The sequence below is a fragment of the Grammomys surdaster genome, unplaced genomic scaffold, assembly GCF_004785775.1.
Source record: "Grammomys surdaster isolate TR1022 unplaced genomic scaffold, NIH_TR_1.0 271, whole genome shotgun sequence".
Taxonomy (NCBI): domain Eukaryota; kingdom Metazoa; phylum Chordata; class Mammalia; order Rodentia; family Muridae; genus Grammomys; species Grammomys surdaster.
Genome location: NW_021604712.1, coordinates 10,151,833 through 10,171,268, shown reverse-complemented (window position 1 = coordinate 10,171,268; position 19,436 = coordinate 10,151,833). Strand labels below are relative to the sequence as shown.

Here is a 19,436-nt window from a genome sequence, read left to right as displayed (position 1 = left end):
GAATAATGAAGAAAGTAAAATCTTGCTCGAAGGCTTCAAAAGTTATTGCTAAGAATTATCAGTTAGCCTCAGAGAGGATAAAAACTAACACATCAATTAAATGCAGAAAAGGGAGAAGAAGCCAACATAGAGGAAAAGGTCACCAGCATAGGTAAAGTAACCAACAACAGATGAAAAATGTAACAGCCTGAAGAAAAAAAAAACAGGGAGGAAACATAAAGGAAAACTCAATGAAGCAAAAACAACAACAAAAAAAAAAAAAACAGGGAGGAAACATAAAGGAAAACTCAATGAAGCAAAAAACAAACAAACAAACAAACAAAACAGAAAAATATATCAACATAGACTTGAACAAGCAAAAGAAAAAATATCAGGGATGGAAGACAAGACTGAGGAAAATTTAAATTTCAAACGTCAATAGAAAAAAAAAATAAGACAAGTATGACCACGATGTCCAAGAACTCTGGAATATCAAGGAATCAAAAGAAAAATCTAAATCTGAAATAAAATCTAAAGGCATAGAATATGTATTCAGTGAAACTATAACAGAAAACTTCCCAAATCTAAGAAATGAACATTTAAGAACAAAAGTATAGTGAGAATTCTGAAATTTTTGTTTCTTTAAAAAAAAAAACAACAAAGAAATAGGAATGTACTTCTGCTTTAAGCCCAGCTGTGGGAACATGGGGCCTCTTCAGATTGTCCATGGTAGCTGACTAGGATTTGCCTAGTACTCTAGCAGGGGTGTGGTTTTGCCAGCTGCAGTTTCTGCAATTGTGTGACATTTAGAGTTCTGGGGACTTTTTCAGAGCGCATATAAATGCTAGGGCCCCAGAGGTTGGTTGTTGTGGGTTGTTGGTTGTTGTTGGTCATGGTTTGTTAAGTCGTCGTATGCAAAGAAGAAACAAGAAGAAATTAGATATCCCGACAGCGAAATCAAACTTGTCCCAGGGAACACTATGCCCTAACCAGCAGGAAGTAGTCTAATGATAACATTGCCCCTTTCCAACCCCTGACTTTATTCAGGAATCTCTTTCCTCTCACCTTGACCTTTTTCTCTCTTCAATCTAGGGTTAGGGGCTGAAAGGGTTAGAAAGAGTAGAAGAAAGAAGAACCCACAAGATAGCAAAAGACAAGTCATAAATAGTGGCCCTGATGTTGATCTAGGCAGAATAGGAAATTTAATTTTAAATGTCATAGAGGAAATGACAGGGGACAAAGGAGTGGATTTTTTTTTTTATCAAGAGGCCTGTAAAATGTTTATTGCAGCTGTTACCTCTGGGATATCTCCAACTTCTTTCCAAGAGGGGTTTTTCCTTCCTTCCTTCCTTCCTTCCTTCCTTCCTTCCTTCCTTCCTTCCTTTCTTCTTTTCTTCCTTCCTTTCTTTTTTTCTTTTCCTTCTTCCTATCTCAGTTCAAAAGCTGAAAAGGCATGAGGACATTTTGAGAGAAAGTGTTAATCTCAAACCATCCACACTGCCAGATGGGGAGGAAGGGAGGCCCAGGGGTATAAAATCACCATCAGTCTCCCCAGTAGCCATACAGCAAATGCCTGCTAACAACAAGGAACAAGGTTATGATGAGATAGGATGATGTCCTATAGAAACGACAGATCTGAGCTGTTTTAAAGAAGCCATGATTTCATATGGGATGCACTTGCCTATGGAAAACAAATTCTAAGTAACCGGGCTTCTCAAAATAGAATTGTTCTGCACGTCTGGATGGGATTGATACAGCTGTACTAGAAGCCAGTCCTTAGTTGGAATGGTTTTTATGGTGGAGGGAAGAAGCCTTAAATATTGAACAGCTAAATAGAGAAAGGGGGGAATGAATATAGTAAAGGATCAGCTACTGGGTGAGAGGTGGTACCCCGATGTACAAGAACAGATTCAGTTGGATGACACTGCTACAGAGCAATGTTGTTTAGTGGTTTTAAGAGCTTGGGGCAAAGTTGAAGAGTCTAGCAAAAGGTCTATCTGACCTTCAGAGATTTTACAAGGTTCTAGAGAAGTCCTCACTGATTTTTTTTAATCAAATATTAGTCTTAGCTGTGAACAAAGCTCGATCAGACCCTGACACAAGACAGGTATTGTTTGACATATGAAAATGGGAAGACTGAATATACAAAAGATACTAGACCATTAAAGGTGTGAGCAGCACCTATAGAAGAGTGGATAAGGGATACAATGGATATTGGTTCTCATAGGTTCCGTGCTAATATTGTAGGTCAAGCTATAGATAGAGGTCTCAGATCTCAAAATGCCCAGTGCTTTAATTGTGGAAAATACGGTCATTTGCAACAAAATTGTGAACAAGGTATCTCTAAGAGCAATGGTTTTTCTAAATTTACATCAGAAAGAAGACCTAGGTTTCTAGGAGTGTGCAGTCCATGTGGCAAGAGTTGCCATTGGACCAACAAATATAGGTTCAAGAGAGATATCTAAGGTGATTTCTTAGTGTCAGGAAACAGCCTTGGAGGCCTAGCTTGAGGCCCCTAATCAAAAAAATGCAAGCTGTTTCAGCCAAGGAGTGAAATCAGCCTATATACTATATACTATAATGGAAGTCCATGAAAATCAGAATGGATGCCCATGAAAGTTTGGGAATGCAGATTTGTTTATAAAGCTGTGGATACCATCAAAACTGATAAAGAACTGAGCAGGAAAGTTCTCCTGAAAACCTTGGCCACTGAACAAAAAAATACTTGTTTCATTTAAAATGTCTCTGTTTATGATTTCCCATTGCTTGGCAAAAATTATGGCTTAAAACAAAAGGGGGGAAATGTAGTGAGAATTCTGGAGTTTTGGTTTCTGGAGTTTTGGTTTGGTTTCTAACTTGCCCCTAATCAGCAGAAAGTGGTCTAATGATACCATTGACCCTTTTGTGACCCCTGACTTTATTGAGAAAGGGAGGGAGGGAGGGAGGGAGAGAGAGAGAGAGAGAGAGAGAGAGAGAGAGAGAGAGAGAGAGAGAGAGAACGAACCACAGAAATAGGAATGTGCTTTTGTTTTAATCCGAAGTCTGGGGACATGGGGCTCCTTCAGATCATAGTCAGCTGCTATGATTTGCCTCATCTCTAGCAGGTGCATGATTTGGCCAGCTGCAGATGCTTTCCACAATTGCATAACATTTAAAATTCTGAAGACTTTTCAGAGGGTTTATAAATGCTAGGATCCCAGTGGTTGGTTGGTGTTGGTGGGTTGTTGGTTGTTGGTTGTTGTTGGTCACAGTTCGCTAAATAGCTATGTGCAACAGAAAAACAACAACAAGAAGAAATTGGATATCCTTATGGCAAAGGTCAAACTTGCCCCTAATCAACAGAAAGTGGTCTAATGATACCATTGCCCCTTTTGTGACCCCTGACTTTATTCAGGGATCTCTTTCCTCACCCCCTCTACCCTTCTTTCTCTCCTATCTAGTGTTAGGGGGTTGAGAGGGTGGGAAAAGGTAGAGAAGTGTAGAAGGAGTAAGAACCCACACAATAGTCATAATCTAGCTACACAAGTGGGATGCAGGTCGTAGCGGACCTTGACAAAATGTACCCTTCATCCCTGGAGCAGCTGGGAGCCCTGGGCAATGCGCTGGAAGACCCGATAGATGACGAGACTGGGAAGACCAGAAAAATGGCTCTGGGATCTACAAGATGGTAGGAAATGATTTTTGGTTGAAGAAAATAGAAATCAGTGTTCCAGAAGCAAAAACAGAGGACTTGAAAGAAATGCCGTGAACATGAAATTAACATTTGTGCTTACATCATCAAGACTAGGTCAGCTGACATGGTGACAGTCAGTAGGTTCTCACAGAGGTACTCTGGCAGCAGAACAGTGAGTTCCAGCTATTGAGAAGCTCCCCTTTACTGTGCTGCCCACACATGTTGTCCCACCTCCTCCAGAAAAGCAAGCAGAGTTCCTGTGGTATAAAGTCTCCTCTGACAGCATGCATCCAGATGGGTGGAGAGACGATGACAGAGAAGATTAGGAACCTTCTCTCGAGGGTCTTTTCACATCTGGCCCTTTGTAGAGACAAAACCTTCTATTTGTTTTTAATGCAGGACTGTAACTAGAGGGAGATGGAATGAGATGGCATTTCAGCTGAAGGGTGACTCCAGGTTAAAAGCACTTAATGCAACATTCAGAGTAAAACCCAGACAGATTCACTGAGCTGACACACTACAGTACTAAGTTACAGTCCATGATCTCACATCCCCTTTGAGTAGATGTACTCTATGGTATGTATAAAAATACATGGGAATTATGGGACAGTTTTTAGTGAATGGAACACCATCAGGAAAAAAGTGGTCACTGGACTGTAGAGAGCTGGGCATCACAGGGACATGTATGCATCTTCTACTGATGATGTTTTGGGAGATGAAGAACACTATGCAGGTCAGAGAAAGGAGTATCTGTTTTCACAGAAGCACCCCGGGCTGCCTGCAGCAGGAAGCATGAGCTTATGCAGTGTGTCTTGGAGATGGCTGCTTAGGACTTGGCTTCCAACCACTGGGGAAGGTGAGAACACTCTTGTCGAAGGGAGTGACTACCAAACTCTTTGGTTGAGGAACTCCAGAGCAGAGAGAAGCCAAAATAAAGGTGCTAGAAGAATTGAAATGAAGGAGAACAGCAGCTGAAGTCTAAAACTCTGGAAGGCAGAGAATTTGTGGGAAATGCATGGGCTAATACCAAATGCTTCAAGGAACAAAAGCACCAGGACCTGTAGGAGACCCTCATCAATTATGAAGTCATGCAGATCAGCACACGCAAAAAGGGAATCCCAGTTTGTACCAATGCCAAGGAATGCTTCAACAAGATGTAACAAGATGTGAGGTGACCTTGGGATACTTCAAAGTACCCCAAAACAGAAGCACAAGTCAAAAGAAATTCAATTGCTACCTAACATACCAAAAAAAAAAGAATAGTAAATTGAACAAATCTGCTTTCTTTCTTTTTTTTTTTCAAATCAGCTTTCTTTAACCTAAGTATAGTTGTGTTCATACAATACAAAGTGATATATTTTGATGAAGACTAAATATTACAAATTAAGTTTGGGGGGAACCAGTGCTGATTCCAGAACATTTAATAAGATATAACAATGGATTGTCACACTTCTGAACCAATAACTGAATGTCAGGATGTTAGTTTATTTCCACAATCCTCTCATCCCCCACTGTTCCAGATCTTTTCACGTAGGAAGTCTTCCAAAGATGAAATTTCCATCATTACCTGAGAGGACCCACTTCTTCTGTACCAGTCATTTTATTCTGCCTAAGAGTCTAGCTGTTTGGTTTAACAAAGCTCAGCAGGAACTTATTATGAAATCTGAGGTTTCCTTCCCCGTTTGTAGATCCCTGTACCATCGGCCTACACTAGCAAATGCTCAAATGTTGATACAAGTCAGAAATTTTACACTGCTAACAATGAAGTCTCAGCTTCTCAGATACACAGTGGAATCAATAAATTATTGTGGTCCAGGAATTGCTATATAGAAAGTTTTACTCCATTATTAATATTATTATTCTCAATAATTGTTCGCCTCAGCAACAAGTATCAATGTTTTTCTCCTTGGCTTTCTTCTGTACACATGGCATTTTAGGGTAGGAGTTATAGCATTTCTATGTGTAACACACTCATAGTGAACACCTGTTGATAGCTTCATCATTAATGTGCTTTTCTGTTGCCTAGCTGTGATTTCATAAACATACATTATGCTGTTGCTTTGAAGATGTGTTGTATGGTCCATGTTCAGAAGCTGGGCACTCTTCCTCTGATAGCTTGCAGAATCTTAACTGTGCACTCATTGTTTCTATTGTTCTAAAACTATACTCAGTACTGTTTAACATTTGACCTTTTTTTACATGCTTAAAATCTTGCTAGATTTTGTGATGTTTACCAAACTTATAAACTAAATAGAGGCAATGTCATGTTGACTTTTTTAAAAGTTTTATAAGGCAAATGGAATTGCACAGCAGCATAATCACAGGTGACTCTCTATATGGCATGTCACAGTCACAACGTCAAACTACAGATTATAAAAGTATTAAAAGCTATAAGGGGAAAAGGCCAACCCACCCACAAACACACCAGAATACCACAAGAGACCCCAAAGTCAGGAGGAATGGAATGGTAGATTTTTCAAGCCCTGAAAGTAAACAACTGATAACAAGGATTTCTATATCCAAAAAGGCCCAGAAAGACTGTCTTTTTAAATTAATGTAAAAAAAAAAAAGAATTTTTTAAATGCAGGCATAAACTAACACAGGTCATAACCACAAAACCAGCATTGGAGAAAGTACAAGAATGCTATACACAAATAAGAAAGACAGTCTCAACCAGAGAGACTAGGAAAGAATAGATTCATGAGAAAGAGGCGCCTAACAAGACATAAGAGACATATAGGACATGATAGGGCCAAAAAGAACACTCCCACAACACATAATAGTCAAACCATAAAATTTACAGAACAAAGAGAATATTAAAATTTGCAAGAGAAAAAGACCAAGTTACATATCAGAGTGGGCCCATTAGAACAACACCTGAGTTTTCAACAAAGACTCTGAAAGTCAGAATGGGCTGGGTGGATAATTCCAAAGTTCTGAGAAATACCAGACTACTATACCCAGCAAAAGTATCAATCACAACCAACAGACAGAGGAAACCATCTCAGGATAAAAGTGGTTTTTAATTTTTTTAAAAGGCAATTTATGACCACCAATTCAGCCAGCTCTGAAAAAGGCACTCAATAGAAAGTTTGAGTGTGGAAGAAAGTTTTATTATAGAAAAGATGGCAAACATAGCAATCCATCCCAGAAGAGCTCCTGAGAGGAAGGTGGGGGCAAACATCACAACAAAATGACAGGGATTAATAGAGCTTTCTCATTAATAGCTCTCAATATTAATGGTCTCAATCCCCCCAATAAAAAGACATAGATTAACAGATTATATTAGAAAACAGTATCTATCTTTCTGCTCTATCCAAAGATGACACCTCACCACTAAGGATAGATAATCACTTTATGATAAAAAGATGGAAAAGGGTATTCCAAGCAAATGGAACAAAGAAGCAAGCATGTGTAGCCATTTTCATATCTACAAAACAGACTTAAAAACAAAACTAATCAGAAGAGATAGGAAGAACACTACACACTTATTAAAGAAAAAAAAATCAGTTCTAGACATTTATTCACTAATCTCAAAAGCACCCAAAGTGATTAAGAAACAAAACAAAAACCCACTACTACAGCTAAAAATTACATACATCAGATGACCTTCATACAGTGATAGTGGGTGGCTTCAATACCCCACTGTAGGCAATAGACAGGTTATCCAGAGTGTTAGTTTCAATAAGAATTGCCTCCATAGATCCATATATTTGAAAGCTTAGTCACCAGGAAGTAGCACTATTTGAAATGATTAGAAGGATTGGGGGTGTGGCCTTGTTTGAGGGGGTGTGTCACTGGGTGTCAGCTTTGAGGTTTCAAAATCCCATACTAAACTCAGAGTTGCCCTCTCTGCCTTCAGATAAGGATGTAGCTCTTTTTTTTTTGCTCCAGTCTGCAGGTATGTTCCCATGCCCCCTACCAAGATGATAAAGGACTAAACTTGTGAAATGGTAGCAAGTCCCCAGTTAAGTGCTTTCTCTGGTAATAGTTGCCATGGTCATGGTGTCTCTTCATTGCAATAGAACAGTGACTAAGACATCCAGACAAAATCTAACAGAGAAATGCTGGAATTAAATAGTATCGTAGATAAAATAGACCTAATAGACACCTACAGAACATTCTACTAAAGGGTATGCTTTACATACTTATAGAATATGTATAGAATATACCTATACAAACACTAAAGATTATACTTTCATGAAGACAACATCTACCCACTTGATGCCAGAGGCCTGCCTGCCTCCACACTATGTGGCAGTGTCAATAAGCAGAGGACACTCAGAGGCCAGCCCACCTGTAGACACACAGAGATCTTCCAGCAGCCACACCAGAGGTGTGAGTGCATGGAATACAGCCACAGACCTGCCTGCCACCACAAACACAGCACAGGCAGAGAACAACAGCCAGAGACCCATTAACCACCATGCCTGTGCAGACACACAGTAGCTTGCCCAAAGGCATGCCATATGGTACAGGCAGGTAGAGAACATCCAGAAGCCCACCAACCTTGTGGTCTCCCCCACAACAGCAGGAGCTGCTAAAATATGCAAATATGTGGTGGACAGATAAAAGAGAAAGAGAAGCAGAACAGTGTGAGTATCATGAAAAGAGCTGGAACTAGAGACACAAGGGTGGGGAGAAATGAACATGTTGTGAGCAGCCAGGCCTGTCACTCAAGGCCATGGTGAAGTCCCAGCCCGTGCTGCTGCTGAGAGCTCTGTCTGGGTCCAAGACCATAAAGCAGCAGGGATCTGTGTTGATGTTCATGACTAAAGACCATGTGGACATCTCTGGTCTGGGCTGCCTCATGGGACCAGGTAGATGTCCAAGGGCTGTGCAGAACTGGCCCTGCCCCTCACCAGCCTTGGCATTCTGGAGAGGTGGCCTCACCTTTCACAGCTGCAGCACTTGGGAGAATGGTCTCTGCATCTCACCTCGGCAGCACACTAGAGCTGACCCTGGTGATAGGGGTACAGATGAGCCTGTGTGAGCACAGGAGAGCTGGCCCCGTCTGACATTTGAGATAGTGTGGGTCACCCGCTACAGGACTCAGGAGTGGGCCCCAAACCGCAACTGGGCAGCACAGTAGAGCTGGCTCTGGTGGCATACCAGACTCCAAGGTAAGCCAGCCCCAAGGGCATGAGTGCAGAAGAGTTGACCTTGCCAGCTGCAGCATTGGGTGAGCTAGCTGGGACAGAGCTGGAGAGCTCACCCTGGTGGTGCCAGTATGGGAAAGCTGGCAGGCTCACCAACTCAGCCATCACCCAGGCTCAGATGCAGGGTTTTGAATTAGCCCACTCCAAAATCTACCTCATCTGCAAACTGCTGGAACAGGTGAAAGGGCCAGTCCTACAGATCCAAAGCTGCCGGATCTCCATGACACAGGGCAACAACGGGGTAACTGAGAAGAGTCTTGGACGAGATCCAGTATTGATGGTGTAGCAGAACCCAGAGGCCTCAGACCAGACCAATGACTCATTGCAATGAACATTTGCAAGTAAAGATGTGTGGACAAAATGATATACTGTGGGACACACTGTGACAGACAACAGCTTCCATGACAAGATGTTTTCTACGCTTTTTTGTTGTTTGCTTGTTACTTTCCTTTGAGAAGGAGATTGCAGGGCAGAGGGTGAATAGGAAAGGGACAGGGAGGTGAATGGGATTGGGGTGCATGATGTGAAACTCACAAAGAATCAGTAAGATAAAAAATATGTACGTCCTTCTCAGTATTCCATGGAGATTCCTCTAAAGCTGGCTACATATTGCTACACAAATCAGGTTTCAACAAGTATTTTTTAAAACTTGGAATAAAACTCTGCAGCCTAACTGACCACCATGAATTAAAGCTAAATATTAACAATAGAAATTTCAGAGGATATACAAACTGATAGAGGCTTAATGAAAACTGGGACAAGACAGAAATCAAGAAGGAAATTAAAAACTTTTTAGAATGGATGGAATTGAAGACACAACATATTACAACTCTTTGTGACACAATGAATTCAGTCCTAAAAGAAAATACCACATAGCACTGATTGCCTGCGTAAGAAGAATAATCTGGACAAACCTCACACTAATAACTTAATGAAACACTTGAAAGCTGTAGAAAATCAAGAAGAAATACTGCCCCATGAGAGCAGAGGAGAAGAAATAATCAATCTCAGTGCTGAGATCAATGAAATACAAACAAACAAACAAACAAACAATACGAAGAATCAATGAAATGAAGAGTTGTTTTTTTTAATAAAAAAATTAACAAAATTGATGACCTTTAAACTAATTAAGCAAAAGACTCACAGAATGAGAATCCAAATTAGTGAAACTAAAAACAAAAAGAGGAAATTACAACAGATACAGAGGAGATTCAGAAAAATTATAAGGATGTATTTTTTTAAAAAAAAAAAAGTTTAATCTACCAAAATGGAAAGCCTAAAAGAAATAGATTTCTTGATATAGACAACCTACCAAGGTTAAATAAAGTTGAAAAAAACTATTTAAACAGACCCAGAAACCCTAGAGAAAGAGAAACAGTAATTAAAAATATCCCAACCATTAAAAGCTCAGGACCAGATGGAGGCAGACCAGAATTCCACCAGTTCTTCAAAATACTAACACCAATCCTTAGTCTTCAAATAGCTATGCAAAGTAGAAAATGAAGGAGAACTTTCTAATTCTTTTTACAAAGCCATGATTATCCTGATACCAAAACAACACAATGAGCAAGAGCAAACAATGAAAGAAAATTACAGACCAATATAATATCTTATATGAACACAGATGGAACAATTCTCATTAAAATTCTTGCAAACCAAACTGAAGAACACATAAAAAATTATCCACCATGAACAAGCTGACTTTATCCCAGAGTTTCAGGGATGGTTCAACATGCATAAATTGATAAATATAATCCACTACATTAAATTGACTAAAAGACAAAGAAAATGTCACATTATCATTTTATTAGGAAAGCCATTTGACAAAATCCAATATCCATTCATGGCAAAATTTCTGGAAAGACTATGGATACAAAGGACATATGTCAATATGATAAAAGTGGTTTACAGGAAGCCAACACTCAACATCATCCTACACAGAAAGAAACTCAAGGTATTTTCAATAAAACCAGGACTGAGATAAGGATGTCCATTCTCTTCATACCTATTCAGTATAGGGATTGAAGTCTTAGCTAGAGCAAAAAGACAACTGAAGGAGATCAAGGGGATTCAAATAGAGAAGGAAGAAATCAAAATATCCTTCTTTGCAGATGATATTATTTTATACATAAAAGATCCTTAAAACTCTATCAGGAAACTTCTACAATGGATAAACGCTTCCAGCAAAGTAGCAGTATGCAAAACTAACTCACAGAGTCAATAGTCTCCCTATACACAAAGGACAAAGGAACACAGGGGGAAAAAAACAGGGAGACTTTTTATAATAACCTCAAAAAGAAAAAAGAAAAACAACAACAACAAAATCCACCCTCTGTGGAGTAGTGGACTGTGCCAGGAAACTTGGTAAGGTTGAGTGAGTTTGGATACTCCAGCACCCAGGCACCCATCTGAGGATGGTAGGCATCTCCCTGCTCCCTATCAAAATTCCTGGCCCAGAACATGTGACTACACTCCTCCCAAAGGGACTTGACCAATGGTCATGTAGCCCAAAACAGAATTTTCCTTGCTAATGAGGTATCTAAAGGCCCTGAGGGTTTAGTCAATAAGCTTCCCTTCCCGACATTCCTCCCTGCAAAAGATACTTAATCTCTGTGGGGAGGTGGTATGCACCCATTTTCCACAATGAATAGTCAATAAACAGTATGGATAAGCATGGACTGTCTCTCTTATCAAGAACTGCCATGAGGAGCATGAAGCCACACTGCCTAAGTATCCAGCAGAAGGCCCCTCCACTTTCCAGGGCTCATTGCTGCTTAGCTAAGCTGGAATTGCCCATTCCTCAGGCCTAGGGCTCATTCTCAGCCCACAAGATGCATTCTCCCACCCCTGGAGCAGTGCAGTACATTGGCCCTTCCCACAAACTCAGCGCCCAATGACTGTGTTGGGAGAAGGCAGTCTAGCGTTCAGCATTTTGTCTGCCTGGCAGAGTTCCCACACTCCAATGTTGAGAAAGACTTGTATAAGAAAGTCTTTCAGACATTGAAGAAAGAAATTGAATATTCTAAAAGATGAAAAGATTTCCCATGCTTATGGATCAGAGGGATTATCATGAAATGGCCCCATCCTACCAAAAACAATCTACAGATTCAACATAATCCCCACCAAATTTCAACTCAGTTCTTTACAGAGATTGGAAAAGTAATCTTCAATTCTATATTGAAATGACAAAAAAAAAAAAAGGCAAACCAAGATCTAAAACCAAAAGCAAGTAAAGTAAAACAATCCTGAATAATAAAAGAACTGATGTAAATTCCACTATCCCACATTTCAAGTTGAATTACAAAGCCAGTATAATAGAAATGGCATGATGTTGGTATAAAAAAAAAGACATGTTGATTGATGGAATCAAACTGAAACCCCAGACATAATTCCACACACCTAGGGACACTTGATTTTTGAGAGAGGAGCCAAAATCCACACTGGAAAAAAAAAATATAGCATCTTCAACAAATGTCACTGGTCAAGCTGAATGGCTGCATATAGAATGAAAATAGATCTGCATCTACCACCCTGTCTAAAACTCAACTCCAGATGAATCAAGAACACAAGGCCAGGTACTCTGTATCTGAAAATGTGAGGTGTGGGCTTTCTGAATAGGTCACTAAGCACAGGCACTAAGACCAACAACGGGACATCATGCAGCTGAAGATATTCTAGGTAGCAAAGGATACTGCCACTTGGACAAAGCAACAGACTTCAGAATGGAAGAAGATCCTTACCAGTTATTCATCTGATAAAGGGTTAGCATCTAGAATATATAAAGAATTAAAAAAAGAAACCTAAACAAGAAAACAAATTATCCACTTTAAAAATGGGATACAGAATGACGCAGAGAATGAAATACAAGCACCCAAGAAACAAAGAAAAGTTCAACACCCTTAGTCATCAGATAATGCAAATTAAAACGACTTTGAAATTTCAGTTTATGTCAGTCAGACCTGCCAAGATTAATACAGTGAACAACAGCAGAGAAAGGGAAACGGCTATTCATCACTAGTGAGAGTGCAGACTGAAACAGACGCTGTGGAAATCAGCATGAGAGTTCCTCAAAAAGCTGAAAATTGATCTACCACAAAATTCAACTACACCATTCTTGGGCATGCACCCAAAGAACTCTGCACCTTACTACACAGACCCTGGCTCGTCCACACTCACTGTTGCTGTATTCAAAATAGCCAGACATTGGAAAGAGCCTAGAGGTCCATCAGCTGAGGAACAGATCATGTGTTATATGTACTTAATGGAACATTAGTCATCTGTTAAGGAGGATGAAATTTACAGATAAATATATAGAAACTTTTCCTAAAATCATCCTGAGTGAGCTAACCCAGACTCAACAGAACAAATATTTCATATTTTCTCTTATAGGTGGATATTAGCTTGATTTAGATCTGTATGTTTCAAGCCAAATAACTATAAAGGTTAGGCAGACAGTAAGAAGCTTAAGATGGGAGATGGGGAGGGATCTTCAAAGGAAGAGGAACTGGAGTATATTGTTATAAAAAAAAATAGGATGATTAAGTGGCAGGAAGATGGAAGGGAAGATATATATGAAAGGAATTTAAGTGGGTTGCCATAAGAGTGACATAATGCCCTACCTGATATTCTATGTCACAAAGTAAAACCCCCAGTGCCAAAAATAAGTCTCATCTTGTTGAGTGATTGACCAAAAGGGTCTCGTCGAGCCCACCCTACACATCACAGGATACTGCAAAGGCTGTTCATTGGTTACTCTTTATAACCTGATGGTAAAGCCCTATTGCTTAAGACATCATTTACTTCTATTATCAGACACAAAGAAGTCAATCTGGGGTCCAGCTGAGAGCTTTACCCCTACTGACTAGCATCCATGGTTCTGGAAGTTACTCTGCACACCACCAAAGAAAAGCAATAATCATCAATATCACCCAGATACAACCCCTGCAACCTGCAGTGACCTGCCTGCAAGATATACTGTTGCATTAGTGGCACAGATGTCATGAAAATAAACAATCACTTTTTTATTGGATTTAAGGCTCAATCCATGAAGTCGAACCCATATCTGACAGTGTTAAAGTGGCCAAAGACTTGACAGGTCATGGGCCCAGGGGCAAACCTGCCGCTATTCTGCTAAAGGAATATAGCAATCGAATTATGCCTTATGATAACATATTCTTACATCCACGGATCAGTGCCTTGCTCAACTCACATCAGAGAAGCATCATCTTGCAGTAGGTGGTAACTAACATAACTATCAGAGATTGACACCTGGATGATGAGCAGAGAGTGAGGGGATCTGAAGCATTCAGTGCTCATGGGATGTTTTCATCAAATAATCTCAAAGCTCAGAGGTCTGTGTGGAAGAAGTGGAAATATTTTAAGAGCCAGAGGTGGTAGATGACTCCAAGGAAACTATGCCTTCCAGACATAACAACACTAATATACATATGAACTCATAGAGATTTGTGTAAGCCACAGAAAACCTACATAAGTTCAAACCGTAAAAAATCCCAGCATTGAGAGGAGGAAGTGGTCACAGTCCCACCCTAAACACCAAGAAACGATCTGCAACTGATACCTGCTGGGAAGGGAAACTCAGTTTCTGCAGTGGAGCGGCAGTGGGTGTATCAACCACAGCTTGTGAGGACACATGCCAGCAGCAGTTGACTGACACAAAACAATTTGCTTGGTTTGGTTTTATTTCAGGTTTTGTTTTTGTTTGCTTGTTTGGTTGGTTGGGTTGGTTTGGTTTGGTTTGGTTCTTGGTTTTGTCTTATTGATTTTTTTCTATCTTAGCTGTTGCTTAAATTTTGGGAGTTTTGGAGGGTTGTTAGTTTTCTTGTTTTTTGTTTGTTTTGGTGGGTTTTCGTTTGTTTGTTTTTCAGAAACAGAGAGAAAAAACATGAAGTAGTGGGTGGAGGAGAGATAGGGTAGAACCTGATATATTAAGAATGAGTTATATGGTAACTCCACTTAAATGCTTTTTACATATATATGAAAGTTTTTAGGAAGTTTCTACATATGGCTTTTCAAAAAGCTTTTAGTGTCACTTGTCCCTCCATGACTCTGCCCTCCCACCTCCCTGCCAACCTTGATGTGATAGCATGCCCCTGGTCTTATAGTACCTTGTTATGCTGTTAATGATGTGATGGTTGATGTCCCTGGGAGACATACTCTTTTCGGAGGGGAGAGGGTGGATATAGGGTTAGAGGAGGTGGGAGAAAAGACTGGGGAAGGGGATGGAGGAAAACTGAAATTGGGATGTAATATATATGGTAGAATTTTTAAAAGTGGATACAGACATGCATATCTTGTCAGGGCTGGACAAGGCAACTCAGTAGGAGGGAAAGGTCCCACGAGTAGACAAAAAAGTCAGAGACAGCCCCCACTCCCTCAGTTAGAATTCCCACAAGAACAGCAAGCTACTCAGCCATGACATATGCAGAAGACCGGGTCAGACCCCTACAGGTTCCCTGATAGTTGTGAGTAACCTTAGCACTGGGAAGCTGGGAAAAACAAGCTGGAAAAGACAAGACAGACAGATTCTTGCCACTCACTGTCCAGCCAGCCTAGCCAAATCGATAAACCATAGATTCAATGAGAGACCCTGCCTCAAAAAATAAAGAGTAGTTGAAGAAGACATGCAACATCCATTTCTAACCTATGCACACATACTCTCATGCAACTGCACAAGCACATGAACACACACACACACACACACACACACACACACCAGGGAGATAACTCAGCAGATAAAAATGCTTGCTGAGCAACAGAATGACCTGAGTTCAATCTCAGAATCCACATAAGGTGGAAATCAATGAGGAATATGTGAAATCTCAGCATTCCCATGAGGGTAGGGGGTATGCCATGAGTGTGGAGGTCAGAGGATAGCTTTCAGGGATTAGTTCTCTCCTTCTACCTTGTTTCTGAGGCAGGGTCCCTTTTGTTTCTATGCTGCATACTTCAAGCTAACTGGTCTGTGGACTTCCATTAACTATCTTGACCCCACATCCTGTCTCACCATGAGGATGCTGGGATTACAGATGTTCTATAATCTTAACATTTTGCAGGAAGGTCAGAGACAGAGACGGGAAAATAATCTGAAAGCTCCTGAGTCAGCTGTTCTACAGTATATAGTAGAGGATACTCTGTTTGTGTGTGTATGTAAAATATAATTGTTAAAAGAAGTTACTATATTTGTGAATATATATGCACCAAGCATTGAGGCTTCTATTATAAACAACACTAGAGAACACAAAAGGTCAGATAGACCCTGATATAATAGGAATGGTATCTCAGTACCTGCCTCTTATCTCTACATGGTCATCTAAACTAAAAACCAATAAAAAAAACTTCAGTTAAACTATACAATAGATCAAACTGATTTAACAGGTGTATATTGACTATTCTATACAATAGACACAAAATATGCTTTCTTCATAGCAGCCCATGGCACCTTCTCAAAAACTGACCACACTCCAGATCACTAAGAGAGTCTGAACAATTGCAAAAGAATAAAAATAAATCTTGTATCTGATCACAGTGAAGTGAATAAAAACTAGAAATCAACAAAAACTGTACAAATAATGGAGTCTGAGCCATACACACTTGAATGACCCATAGGTCTGTTAAGAAATTGAGGAAGAAACTTAAAGATTCATAGAATCAATTGCAAATGAGAACACAACTTATCAGAACCTTTGAGATACAACTAAGACAGTTCTAAGAAGAAAGTTAAGGGGGTAAATATTTACTCTCAGTCGAGGGGTTAACAGCCATAAATGCTTACATTAAAAAAGCTGAGGCATCTCAAATAACCTACTGATGCACGTTACAGCCTTGGAAACAACAGAATGAGCCAAAAGCCAACATCAATATGTAGAATCAACACACATAGAATCAATCAAGTGCTAAGGGGATTCTTTGAAAAAATAAACAATGTCAACAAACTCTTAGCCAAACTATCCAAAACAAAGACCCAAATTAATAAAAATCGTAAATAAAGAAGGCTGTCATGACAGACCTCTAGGAAACTCAAAAGTTGATTAGCAAATGCTTTCAAAACTTATATATTTTTAAGTCTGGGAAATACGGAAGTAATGACTAGATTCCTAGACAAATCTGACCTGAAATCTTGTCAAGAAGATATGAAAACACTAAAAGATCCACCACAAGCAATGAGGTTGAGGTAATACTAAAGTCTCCACAGAAAGAAAAGCCCAACAGGAAGTTGGTTTCATTGGTAAAGAGCTTTCGAGAGTTCAGCTCTCCAACACCCCCATAAAAAGGCACAGCACTGTGCAACTGGAATTCTGGTATGCGGTGTGGGCTAGGGTTGGGGGTACTGTCTCTAAAACAAACAAACAAACAAACAAACAAGATGGATCGTGGGGGAGAGACAAAGACACTTGACTTTGATCTTCAGCATCCACATTAAACAAATAGTAAAAATAAAGCTAGAAATAAAAGTTTGGGACCAGAGATATTTATTAACAAATAAATTCTATCCAACACTTAAGGGAGAACTCACATCAATACTTCTTAAACTGCTCTACAAAAAAAAAAAAATAGTAAAAATAAAATACTGCCAGATCAATTCTGCAAACCGGTATTACCCTAGTACTAAAACTTGATAAAGGCACAACTGAGCAAAAACAAAACGATAGATTAATTCCGCTGATAAATAAGGGCACAGAAATTCTCAATAAGATACTTCCGAATTGAATTCATGAGGGCATGATGATGATTATACTCCAGAATCATCTTGGTTTTACTTCAAGGACTCAAAGTTGATTTCAACATATAACATATGCATAACATATTGTGCATAATATAGCACATAAATAAACTTAAGAAGAGAAATTACATGATTAAAAGGTTTGTAAAATCTCCTCTCCAAACGCTATTTGTTCAGCATTTATATTCTTGGCTTGTTTAACGTGACCTTCCTCTGTGATGACTTTTGTGCTTGTGTTGGAAAACATGTTTTTAAACAACTCAATTTTGTGTCTGACATCACTGAACAAAGATATATGTGCTATTCCCCTGGAATCTGCCTCTCTGTGTCTTCATTCTTCATGGAGAAGTGGCTGCATATCATCCCGCAGATGGTGCTTGACAAGTGAACCCTTTATGTAATGAAAGGAAACCAGGGGCTGTGAACACCTCCTTCGGCTCTCTGGCTCTCCGGAGCTCTGGCACCTCTGGAGCCTTTGAGATGCTAACATGCCGTCTGCCTATCGTAGATTTATAGCTATTATAACGTCACCTCTCTAGCCTTCCCAGTTTTAATCTACAGATTGATCGACAATCACAGCCACACAGACTGGGCTGAAACAGTAGGCTCAGAATCTAAACATTGGCTGTCCTGGCAACTTCACCCAGCAGCGTAACCAGGGGCAAACAATTTAATACCCTTGCATCCCTTTTCTTCTGTGGATATGGTGGTGAGGCCTAGGCTTGCTGGGTGGCTTAAAGGACAGAATAGATGGAAAGGCAGCTCGATACACGCTCCCACTGTGAGATGATACACGCTCCCACTGTGAGATGACGTCAGCATGATGAGTTTCTTTCTTGGTGTCATTTTCTACAGTCATGGGTAGATTTTAACACCTCCCCACCAGATACCACACAAAATAAAGACAATACATTACTGCCCTAAGACTGTGTCACATTTAGAAGCTGAAGATAAGGGAGGTAAGGTCTTAGAATATCTCACAATCATCCTGGCCCCTGAGTATCACATTTCTTTTGAAATGTGTGAAACATTTCTCCTGATGATCCTGGTGCTTCCTGGCCAGCATCAAGAACCACTGATGGATCCAGAAAGAGAGGCAGGCTCTATGCTAACCCTCTACTTCTGCTTTGGCTGAACTAGCTATGTGTCATTTAATTGGTTTCTTTGTTTGTAGGGTTTGGGGGGAGGTTGTTGGTTAGGGTTCCCTGACTGTTTGTTTGTGCAGAGTCGTATTGTGTAGCCTAGGCTGACCTCAAACTCACAGTAGTCCACCTGCCTCAGCCTCTTGGACATAAGACTACACATATGCACCACATGGCTCACTCATCCAATTTATTTCTATATGACACACCTAGGAGTCCATGTTTCTAGATTGAGGGGGCATACAACAATAGCAAAAGGTAAGTGTTCTAATTCCTGTTTTACATCTGAGAACTGAGACCTAGAACAGGCAAAGGCCGTACATCAGTGCTATTTAGGCCAGTAACTACAATGTATTCTATGCTAGTATCTTCTCCACCAACTCTTTCTCCATGGTGCCTCAAGGCTTTGTCTCCACCTTATGACTAGAAATGAAACCAGTCACTGGCCAACAGGAACGAGAAGCCACATCAAAGACTTCTAGGTCAAAGAATCAATGACTGTGAATGAAGGCAGATTTAGCTCACCTTCACTCACCAAGCCAAGCGTCCTTGCCTAGGGCTGGTTCCTTTGCACTTTCTAATTAGCATAAGGCTTCTGTATCAGCTAGCCACAGCTATGTCTCCAGCATGACCAATGCAGAGTGCTAAAGTCCTGCTTCTTTCTTCTCACGCTTTCAGAGAGTTCTCAATTCAGCCTGCCAGCATGCTAACTCCCAGAAATAGGACACAGTGAGTTTGAGATG

At 40.1% G+C, this 19,436-nt stretch overlaps 1 pseudogene; it reads left to right on the top strand.

The window, feature by feature from the left end:
- The first annotated feature begins 3,622 nt into the window (after positions 1-3,622).
- On the top strand, positions 3,623-4,812 carry LOC114628697 (annotated as a pseudogene).
- Positions 4,813-19,436: the final 14,624 nt, after the last annotated feature.